This window comes from Carlito syrichta, unplaced genomic scaffold (assembly GCF_000164805.1).
Source record: "Carlito syrichta isolate Samal-C Ts95f unplaced genomic scaffold, Tarsius_syrichta-2.0.1 Scaffold307346, whole genome shotgun sequence".
Lineage (NCBI taxonomy): Eukaryota > Metazoa > Chordata > Mammalia > Primates > Tarsiidae > Carlito > Carlito syrichta.
The window spans coordinates 14,415-22,705 of NW_007251442.1; the positions used below are offsets into that span (position 1 = coordinate 14,415).

The window sequence follows — 8,291 nt, forward strand, 5'->3', positions numbered from 1 at the left end:
TCTTTTCAGTGGTGCATTTAGTCCATTCACATTCAGGCTAATTATTGAAATGTGGGAGTTGGTCCCTATCATAGAGTTCTTATAGAGTTTTTGTTGTTGTTCCTCTTTGTTTGTTGTCTTTCTTTTAGTTTTGGGGTTGGTTCATGTGTGTTTTACTCTTTTTTCCTGTACTCTTGTGAAGAACGTTGTTGTTCTTTTTTTCCTTTTCTTCTGTGTTTAGTACTTTCTTAAGTGTTACTTGTAGAGTTGGTTGGGTGGCAGCATTAGTTTTTAAGTACTGGATATCTGGGAAAGATTTTAATTCTCTCTTGTTGATGAAGCCTAGCTTGGCTGGGTAGGTTATTCTTGGTTGAAATTGTTTATCTTTTCGAACTTTGAAGATAGGGCTCCAAGCTCTCCTAGCCTGCAGGGTTTCTGTAGATAAATCTGCTACTCTAATTGGTTTTCCATGGTAGGTGATCTGGCCTTTTTCTCTTGCTGCCTTTAGGATTTTTTCTTTTATACCTACTTTGTTTAGGCAAATTATTATGTATCTGGGACTTGGTCTTCTCATCTGTTGTCTCGCAGGGGTCCTCTGAATCTCTTGTGTTTGAATTTTCACATCACTGATGAGATGAGGGAAGTTTGCTTCAATAATCTCTTGGAATATTTGTTCCAAGGTGGCCTCTGCTTCTCTTTCTGTTTCAGAAGTCCAATTACTCTTAAATTTGGTCTCTTGAAGTAATTGGTCATCTCTTGAAGGTTTTTTCCTGTCTTTTTAAGCTTCTTTTCTATGTTTTTGACAGTTTGTGTTAGTTCTATATTTTGGTTCTCAAGCTCTGAGATTCTTTCTTCTGCTTGGCTAATTCTGCTTTCCATGCTTATCAGTTTGTTATTTATTTCATTCACAGTATTCTTTATTACTGTTCTCTCAATTATCAACTCCTTCCTAGTTTCTTCTTGTCTCTCCTCAATTCTTTTTAATCTCTCCATTAATGTCTTGATATCTAGGTTTGTAGTTTGAGACCAGTCACTCTGGGGACCCTTCATTGTTTGCATTCCAAAGTCAGTTTTCTCAGTGTCTGCCCTCCCAGGGGTCTGGGAGAGACCCATATTCTTCTTTTGGCTTTTCTTCATTTGTGTAGATATTTCTCTCTCTCCCCCTTTCTCTCCCCTTCTTTAATTCTGCTTTTCAGGGAAGGAGGGGCTGCTGCTACTTCTTTTGTTCAATCTCCTGTTCTTCCCTATGAGGGTGCTATGGCTTTGTTCACTTTTGAGGCTGGAGTGTGGGCTGGGGCCTGTATTTTTGCAGTTTTGAGGTTTAATTGAGGGGAAAGCTGTGATTCAGAATCTATCTGCTGATCCCAGTAACCACCAATAGGTGTATGGATACACTGGAACCTATTTCCCACTGCCTTACAGTCTGTCTGTGCAACGGGGTGTAGGTTTACTCCCTGGAACAAAAGAAGGTATGAAAAAGGAAAATAATGGAAGAAGGGGGGATCAAGGGGAAGTTAGAAAGAGAGAAATGTGAGAGGGAAAACAGACATACATGCCAACTAACGGGTGAAAAAGAGACACAAGGCCAGAAAAGAGTGAAAAACAGACACACAAACAAAATTCCCTAAAACATACTGGTATTGACACAAAGACAGTCCAATAAAATCATGCCTTTTGATGTGTTTTTCCCCAACACAAACAGGTAGTCTAAATCAAAAAGCAAACAAAAGTGAGCAAAACAGTCAAAACAACAAACTCAAAAGTCAAAATAAGAAACCAGACTAGCTCTGGAATGTTTCCTGAGTGTCTAAAGTCTCTTCAGCTCTGATCTCTAGCCTCTCCCCTTTGTTTTCATTGCAGGCAGATAAGTTTACTCCCAGCTTGGGTTTGTTCCCTTGGCTTGCTACCTGAGAAGTCTGCGATGGCTGAGTTGCCTGTATCTGATTCAGCATAGGCGAGGGGCTTTCGTCACCTGTTTAGTGACATTACCTTGGAAACCAAGGTGGAGGCTGCTCGTAGGTGGGTGGAGCAATGCAAATCTCTGCCTGGAAAATGGTCAAGGTGGGCAGCTCTTCTTTCGCGGATCCTTTCTCTCCACCCGTCCTTTCTCTCCACTCATCTGGGTCCATGGGCGATCCGCTATGACGGGCTGTGGTGGTGTGTCAGGCACCAGGGATCAGTGGAACAGCTGATCTGATGTGCCACCAGTGGTCTGGGGTGGAGGAGGGAGCTGGGGAATTTCCTCTTCTGGAGCTGAGAGCTGAGAGTGGCTGGTCAGCACCTCCTTAAGATATACTATTCCCTTACACAACCGTAGGGTCCCACACTGGGTGCCTCAGCCAGCGCAAGAGTGGGACCAGAGCTCTGAAGGGCAGGTGGTGAGTGGTGACAGTGGCTTTGGGCCCCACACAGGGCACTTCAGCCAGAAGTGGCACTCATATCTCTGAGGGGTGGGCACCTAGAGCCTCCCTGGGTGACGGCGGCTTGAAATAGGGCTGGGCAGGGGCCTAGAACCCAGTGCGGGGAGCTGGAACTCTGAGGAGCAAGCACTGGGCAGCTGGGCTGGGAGCCCAGTCAGGGAGGGAGCTGGCAGCGGCTGGGTACTGGGCAGATCAGTGTAACCCGCAAGGGAACCCAGATCTCCACAAGGCAGTATCCAAGGACCTACACAGGTGGCAGCTTGGGGCCGGGTGAGATGTAGCCAGGGAGGGAGCTGGGATCTCTGCACGGCGGGAGCCCAGGTCTGCCTATGGTGGAGCAGCAGCAGCCGAGGGGCCGCAATAGCCGGCCTCACGTGGGACTGAGGGTCTCTGGGCCTTGGACTGGTGTGACTGGTGGTGGGCAGGGGAGGTGGGGGAAAGAAAGTAAGAGTCTTTTTGGGAACTCACTTTCCGAGAATGTCACAGTTCCACCTATGCCGTCGCCATCTTACTGGAACTTGACTTTTACATTTTATGCTATTTTTTCTGCTATGTCCAGCCTACAGTTAAGTTCATTTGATGAATTCTTCCTTCAAGCTATTATATTTTTCAGTTCTAATATTTCCATTTGTTTCTTTGATAGTGTTTTAATTTCCCTGTTGAAATTTTTTTTCTATTCATGCATATTTTCACTTTTTTCCACTATGTGTGAAAGAAAATAAAATTCTAAGCCCTCCAACCAACTGAACAAACCTCTTCTGAACTGAAGGAAACCTGAAAAGCTAAATTCCAGGTGATGGTGGAAAAGGAGGTCAGACATGCCTGCTAGACCCTTTCCCTGGTGGAGTTTTAGGCACAACTGACTAGCATTAACATTAAATTAGAGATCATAAGACTGACAGGGCAGACTCTGTGACAGTAAAATACCAAATTCCATCCTCTCTCTGGTATAGCATCACATAACAGATAGCAGACCATGAAGGAAATAAAAATATTTTACCCCAACATATGTTTATTTGACATAATTTGAAGTGGCCCTGCAAAGCAGTTTCGGGAAATTTGCATCTGTAGAGAATTCCCCTCCTTAGGAAGAGTCTGACACCTTTTAAGACATTTATCACCTATTCTCTTTGAAATCTACTGTTTAGAGGCTTCAGCTGCATGGCAACAACCTTGGCTTCCACAACCTCCATTATCTTAACTCAATCTTTTACTGATTCCAAATTCTTTAGACAGAGATTAACTCTTTCTACCAATTGCCAATCAGAAAGCCTTTGAATCCACCTATGACCTCTAAGTGTTCCCCCCCATCCCCCCTTCCATATGTCCCACTTTCTAGGCCCAACCAATGTAAACCTCACATATATTGATTTATGTTTTTTACCGATCACTTCTAAAATGTATGAAACCAAGCTGTAATTCAACCACCTTAGTCACTCATTCTCAGGACCTTTTGTGACTATCCCTTGGTCACTCATATTTGGCTCAGAATAAACCTCTTTAAATATTTTACAGACCCTGGCCTGTCAACAGATGCTTTAACATATTGGTAGTAGTTATTTTAAAGTGCTTTTATGCTAATTCTAACATTTGAATCATCTGTGGGTTTATTGATCACTTTTTTTCTAATTTAAGTCAGTTTTTTATTTTAAAATATATGAATATGCATATATAAAACATTGAAATATTTTAGATGCTTTAGAATTGTGTGTAAGAGATAAATAGAACCTGAATTAAATATTAGTACCCCAGAAAAGGATTTATTCTTTCATCTCTCAGATTTCTAATATAGAGTAAGAGAGTTTACCCTCTTTAATCTCATTCTAATGTGACCGGATTTGGGCTGAGTTGCAGCTTTGACTTGCTTCAGCTTACCACATTGGTTTTAGATGTTTTGAAGGTGAGATCAAGATTCTCCCTTCAGCAGGGTTCAGGATCTGAGTCCCAGCATGACTTCTTAGATCTCTCTCTGCTTTACTACCAAGGCGCCAGCTCTTTGGACCTTGGAGAACTCTCTCTGTTCTCCAGACTACCTGTATATTTTCACATTTCTGAAGATGACTCTTAGTCCATATGCCCCCCAGGTCTTCAGTGAGCTGCACTGTGTACTTGCCGAAGGCTCAGGTGAAAGGAATTAGCAGGTGAGCACGCCTCAGGGGAGTTTGTGTCTGTTCTCCCACCCTGCCCCCAGCTTCTGTGTGCAGTTCTGCAGTTCACAAATCAATGGGAATTCTGGAGAGGAAAGTCTCTGAAAGTGAATCAAGGAGCAGTTGCTAACATAGAGGAGAAACAGGTGCTAAAAAGCCGGGGATTCCTTCCAATGTTATTGCATGCATGCTCAGAGTGACTGAGTTCATCTGGCTGGGGTCTATTTCTCCATGTTCTCTTTTTTAATGCTCCCTGGTTTCCATTCTATATGGCAATCACACCAAATCACATGGTGCACATTGCTATGATTTTTTACTTGACCACAAGAAACACCTTTAGCATTTTCCTTTCATCACTCCATTGATTCTTCTTTATCTTGCAAAATTCCATTTCAAGTTTACCTCTGCAAGCAAGGCTTCCCTCAGTCTGACTCAAAGACCACCCTGTAAGCTCCCACTTGCTTACCTTTCTCCCAACCCTTACCACACTTTGATTACTTGTATAAAAACTTGTTTCCCACACCAGACTTTGTATTCCTTATGTGATGAAGCCATGCTCAGTTAGCATTTCTAGCATCTAACAGGGCAGCAAGGACTCAATGACTTGTGTCAAGGAATGCTAAGAACAAACAAACTAACAAACAAACAAAAAAACTCAGGTTTCTCCCTTTAACATCTTCATCTTAGTTCCTGCTTCTCTCATAGTTATTGAGTGCTTACTACTTCCAAAAGCTTTTTAATTATTATTGTATGCAATCCCTTGCAACTCTGCAATTTTAGTGTTATTAACCATACTCTTCATTGACAGATGAGGAAGCTGAGGTTTACAATGTTTTAGCAACTTTTTGGGAAGAGCTGAGATTCCAGTCCATGTCCATTCCAACCTCGAGCCCACGTTCTTATGACTACACTTGTCTTTTGTGTCCGGTCCTCTCCCTTTCATTTCTCTATTCTCCTCCCCTTTCTGCTTCTGACAGCAAACTTAGTGATCAGTTGATCAGCGGAGCCCATCCATCTGGCAGTTGACACCAGAGCCTCGGAGCTCCGGCTTTCCCTTTTCTGCTTCTGTATCATTCAGCAACTTCTGTTTTCCTCTGAGGTCACCCTTAAAGGTTTATGTGTCATGTTTCTCATTTCTGCCTTGTCGAGGAAATCTTGCCAGTGCATCTATCAAAGTAATCATCACAGGACTGATGTAAGAGTATGGTTCCTCTCACATTTTTCATTACTAGATAATTTATTAATATCCTTCCTGAGCAGCACTAGATTTATCTTGATAAAAATGCTATCAGCAGCGACACAAGAGATGCCATTGGGACACTCCAGGAAGAGCTGCGTGCTCACCTCTTTCACCCCTTAATACCTCAAGAAGCTCAACCCAGAGTCAACCCAGGGGGCTGCCAAGACCCAAAACATTTTATCATTTTGATAAAGTTGACCGGGGCAGCCTCGAAGGGATTGCTACCTATCTCACCTTTCTTTTTTGCTTGTGGCAAACACAGGATTGTCTGTGTATCTGGGAAGGCAGGTAGTGAGGGGTGGATAAATTACCTTCAAAGAGTTCACTATTTATCTCGTTTTCATCCGAGCATCTGCAGGGAACGACTTCCCCTCCCAGCTCAAGTGGGCTTTCTGTGAGGCCGTGCATCTGCGATTGGTGACAGATCTTTGCATTATTTCCGAGGAGGCTTCAGGGCATGAACTCCTTAGGTATGTGAGTTGAAGGGATCTCTGTTATCTATGCCTTCCTCTCCCCCTCATGTCCTCTTCTCTCCAGGAAAGAGTAGAGAGAGGAGAGGCTGTCCCCTTCCTCCCTACTGATTATTTGCAAAAATGAAAATGTGAGAGACCTCCTGGGTGAGAAAGCAGATATTGTTGCAGGGGGTACTTTTGAGATGGGAGCAGTGTCCCTGAATTTGCCACATTTCAGTCAACTCTTTCATAAATTGGATTTCATGGCTTATTTCTCTTGACATCATCCTCCTCCCATCACCAAAAAACAAAACAAAAACAAAAAACCCTCAAAAGACTGGATAGATGTAAATAAATAAACGAGTTAAGGCTCTCTAAGGGGAGAGTGAAATCTTAACTCATTGAATGGGAGTTGCTGTGGGCAGATACATACTTGGATACTTTGTTATTGCTGGAAAGCCTGATAGGTTTAGTTAATTGAGAATAAACACATATACCTCTTTATTCAGCAGGTTTATATAAAATGATTTACTTAAATGTGCACAAATAATAATTTGTGTAATGTGCTTGTTTTGCTGTGCTGTTTATAATAACAAAATACTTATTGCCACAGAGGAGGAAACTGGGATAAATTAAGGTACATCCATACAATGGAATACTACACAGTCAGGCAAAGGAAGAGAAAGATACATGTTATGATATGGAACAAGAGATTTTAAGTGGTAAAAAGCCAAGCAAAAGTCAGTTTTTAGAATGCTTCTCTTGTCATTCAATTGACTATTTTTTTGAAGGATACACAAGAAACTAGCAACAGTGATTTCATCTGAGAGAGAGACCTGGTAGTCTGAAGAAAGGAGGGGGAGGAAGATGGATTTATTATTATGTGTTTTGGTACTGTTTACATTTTCCCCTGATGATGTGTCACATTTTCAATTAAAAGTTAAGGGTCTGCATTTGACTGTTTCCACATTTGCCTCTGTCAACATTTTTGAGACTCATAATTAATCTTTTTTTTTTTGTCTATTTGCTTCTTTTCCTAAAATGAGCTTGAGCCATGCCATCTGGTTCTTGCCTCTCATTCCCCTCAATAAATAACAAGGTCCATGTCATGCAGGTGGGCCATCGCTGACTGCATCGAGAAAACAAGTGCTAACCACAGCACATCACTAATTGGCAAAGCCAGTTTTCATGCCAGTCATTCCCAAAATGGTCTGAAAAGGAAGGGGGAAAATAATCTACTGCCATTCTGCAGTTGAAAAAACCGAGTCTTGAGGAAAAGTGACTTTTTCCAGGTCATGTATCCTATAGGAGGATTCCAATTCAAATGTGACTGAATCCATGAAGTACATCCTTTGCCTTTGAGTTCATGGTTCATTTCTCTTGACATCATCTCCTCAGCGCCACCCCCACAAAAAAAAAAGCCCAAGAAGACAAAACATAAGTAAATAAAAACTGCCAGGGTGAGGGGGCAGGATTGGCAGTAGTGGGAATCTGCCAGGGAGGGGTGGGGCATACCTCATCAACAGGGGTACCTGCATAATGAGCATTTGTATACCTAATCCTGAATTGTACCCTACATCTTTAAATTAAAAAATGAAATAAATAAATACAAACCTAGAGCCTATAGGCTAAGACTCTCTAAGGGGAAAGCGAAGTCTCTCTGTGCATTGTGAGGGAGCTGCTGGGAGGGACAGCCGGAAGTCATTCTCCTGGGCATTTTCCGAGGCCATGACTGCGAGCTCCTGTGACCCCCTTTCTCTACCCGCTGCTGGGCCAGGGGCCTTCCCAGCCATGTTAAGTTGCTGGTGTGGCCATGCCTATGACTTTGTGGCTCCAGGTGCCTGTTGGAGGAGGGCTGGCTCTTTTGATTGCTATTTCAATGCTGAGGATGTTTGCAGTCTCCTGGACAGATGGCCAATTGCACTTGAACTCTCAGAGTGCACATACGTCAACAGTGATAGAGAGCTTCAGCTGTGACCAGAGCTGGGACAACCATCCAAATGCAGAGCCATTCGTCACTGTGGTTGATTCCATAAAATCATCAATGAAGGGA

At 42.8% G+C, this 8,291-nt stretch overlaps 1 pseudogene across 1 annotated transcript in view; it reads right to left on the minus strand.

Annotated features, from left to right (window-relative positions):
• LOC103266840 overlaps nucleotides 1-6,194 on the minus strand; it is a 19,217-nt pseudogene extending 13,023 nt beyond the window's left edge. Inside the window, exon 1 of the transcript XR_002482332.1 lies at nucleotides 6,098-6,194. The product of XR_002482332.1 is annotated as a syntaxin-8 pseudogene (transcript). The remainder of the gene's footprint in view (nucleotides 1-6,097) is intronic.
• Between the last annotated feature and the right edge of the window lie 2,097 nt (nucleotides 6,195-8,291).